We start from the raw sequence: 3438 nt of genomic DNA on the forward strand, positions 1-3438 counted from the left end.
GAGAGAGAGAGAGAGAGGAAGGAAGAAAGAAAGAAAGAAAGAAAGAAAGAAAGAAAGAAAGAAAGAAAGAAAGAAAGAAAGAAGAAAGGAGAAAAAGAGAAGGAAGGAATGAGGAGGTAAAAGGAGGGATAAAGGAAAGGAAGGAAACAGAAAAGGAGAGAAGAGAGAGGGGGGTCAGGGGAAAAGAAAGGAATCGCAAAGTGTATGGGGAGGGGAAGAGGACCAAAACAAACAAACAAAAACAAATGCCAAAGAAAATTAGATGAGAGGGTTGGTGAGATGGCTCAGCGGATAAGAGCACCCGTCTGCTCTTCCAAAGGTNCAGAGTTCAAATCCCAGCAACCACATGGTGGCTCACAACCATCCTTAATGAGATCTGACTCCCTCTTCTGGAGTGTCTGAAGACAGCTACAGTATATTTACATATAATAAATAAATAAAAATCTTTAAAAAAGAAAGAAAGAAAGAAAGAAAGAAAGAAAGAAAGAAAGAAAGAAAGAAAGAAAGAAAGAAAGAAAATTAGATGAGAGAGAAAAGATGTTGACCCAGTGAAGGCGGAAAAGTCATGGGGTCTGGGGCAATTAGGGAAGACATACTATCCTATTTTATAGAGCAGGCTAAGAGCTAGAGTCAGGCCACAGAGATGACTCCATCTGGGTTTGGTAGAACCTGTTGGAAGACAGATAGTTGACCCTGAGCAAGCATGCAAGTGTGCCTCAGCAAGAGGAGCACATTTGGTGGAGTCTGTGTTTGCTCAAAAATATTCAAGGTCCCTCACAAAGAGAGGACTATACTATTTCTAGCATGTTGACATAACCATTTGCAACTGCCAATGACATTTGCACTGAAGTAACAGGTGTCGGTATGAGCAGGCCTTATCTCCTTCACTGTCTCCTCCCTTTCGTATGATAGTGTTTCAGATAGCAGAAGCTCTACTAAGCCAGGAGCCAGATGACAATGATGTGGAAAGAAGCCACAGTTTGCCTCTCACCATGCAGCTTGAGCTTGTGAGATTTGGCAGTTGTTTGCAACTGCCTTGTAAAGTAGCCTAACCTGGGAAATAGAAGCTGAATATATCACATTAAGAAGGGAGGAAGCAAAGGCTTAAACTATGGAAGGATGAAAATCGGAGAGACAGATGAAATAGATGTTTTCATGAGAGAAGAATGTGTAATTTTACAGTGTCACATAAGACAAGGTATGGAAGATTACTTAGCCCTCACCCTTAAACAGAATACTAAAACAGATACTTCTCCAAGCATAGTCCCCTAGACATTTCCAAGTTATGCTCTGTCTAGTCAAGATGTTTATACATACTTCACTAGGAGGTAGCAGCATAAACTAAAATGTCCCTCGAAAATCCACCTTATGTACTGAGCCCTTCAGCTTGACAATATCTTCCTTAGTGTTGTCAGGACAGAAAATTAAGGTTTAGTTTCTTCACTGACTTAACAAATTGTTTTTCCATCTAGTATGCTAAGCTATCGGGTTTTGTCATGCAAGAGAACACAGGAAACAAGGTGTTTCATATAGATAAGAGTAAAGAAGTACTATAGAGAAAAACACTGCAGAAGAAATATCACAATACTGACATTCTGTCATAGAAAAATATCATCCAATAAAAAAGCTAATTGGATTTCAACATTCGGTAAAATGCTAAGAAACACTCTGGGTTGGAAAACCAGAGTAGAGTATGTATTGCTGTAATGTGACAGACTCAGAAAATACCCCACCAATCATCCCTCAGGCTCAGCAGCTGTGGACACCCTCTCTGTGGCACCTCAGCCAGCAGGACTCTGAGCAATGGTTTGCTGGATTCCAGATCTCAGGACAACTTTGCACCAATTAGAGATTCATCTCTCTCTTAACCCAGTTTTGAAGCCAGCATAGTACTTCAAAGTTAAAATATTTAACACCCATCATGGATACGGGTGTTTCTGGGGGAGGAACAAATGGCGTTCACTATTGCATCTATACCCCAGAAAGCTAAGAGCAAATATTATTACTTATGGAGACTGTGTGGTTGGCTTAGAAGGAGGGCCTTCATGAGACTGGCAGCTGATGAAGACCACACTTCGGCTATCCTGAGCAACTGTGGGTCAGCAGTTTCTACTGTTTATTGTGCATATTTGGGTCACTTTTCCACGCAAGTAATTTTTACTCACTGCTAAGCATCTGAAACCTGCTTGGAGTCTGAACTCCCAGATAAGTCAGGGACAGCCTCACTCTCCAGAAATCCTTCATCGTGTACAAGTCCCCCTCATCAGGTCCCAGACACAGGCGAGATAATACAACGTTCGAAATTAAAAGAGGCCTCGTGAAATGAAGAGAGTCAATGCAGGTGGTTAGCTAAGATATGAACAGTACCTCCCACAGAGCAACTGGAGGAGCCTGTTTCTAGGATCACTGAGAAGAGAGTAGAGACAGCAGGGCCCGGGGTTGCCTGATGAATTACATCAAGCAGAGTGGATGGGGTCTGCAGTGAAATGCTAGAGATGCAGAGCCCAGTCTATCATCTGTGGACCCCATGATACAATGCACTACATGATTTCATGACAGGTCCAGTGGGTGCCTCATATTCCAAGAAGAGACACCCTGCTGTATCTGATTCAGGCAGTGTCTTTTGTTCATCTGGTGTGTCATCAACTCCCTCTGAAAAGATTTGATAGACACACATGTTCAAGTGTTCCTTACTTAATTTGATAAGTTGATAAATGATATTATATTTATTAAATAAGTGACTTCAGTCTACATCATTACTCATGCTGAACAGATGGTGAATATTTACTTGCTCAAATAAGACATAGATTTATTCTCTACCAGGGACGCACAGCTGTCACACTAGGCTGGGATGCAGTGTCTCTCTAATCCTTTGACTTTGCCAGCCACAGAACCTCTCTCTACCAGGGAACAGAGCTGCCGTACCTGGCTGAAACCCAGATCAGAGCTTCCCTCAGACCTCATTAGGGAAGCTTCCTCTTGAAGTACATGGTAATTAACAAAGAGATCCACAACTGGACAATGTGCAGAGAGTGACTTTGGGACATACAGCCCTAAATAGGATATCTTTATCAAACTCTTTCCCTCAAGGCTAAAGACTGTAAGAGTCAGAGTTGGCAAATGACTCCAAGGAAGTAGTGTCTTCCACACACAACAGAACTGATCTCTCATGTGAATTCACAGATCCTTTGACAGTACACACAATACGTGCACAGGTTCAAAGCAGGCAAAGTCGCAGCACTGAGAAAGGGAAATGGGCACAAAGTCCCACCGCTGATCAAGAAGTTAACCGCAATTGTTAATGCTGGGAGAGGGAAAATCAGTTTTCTTCAATGGAGTGACATTGGGCATATCAACCATCCTCCAGGACAGACCTCCTGTCCAAAAAGACTCTGTGTGTGTGTGTGTGTGTGTGTGTATGTGTGTGTGTGTGTGTGT

Source organism: Mus pahari, chromosome 2 (assembly GCF_900095145.1).
Source record: "Mus pahari chromosome 2, PAHARI_EIJ_v1.1, whole genome shotgun sequence".
Lineage (NCBI taxonomy): Eukaryota > Metazoa > Chordata > Mammalia > Rodentia > Muridae > Mus > Mus pahari.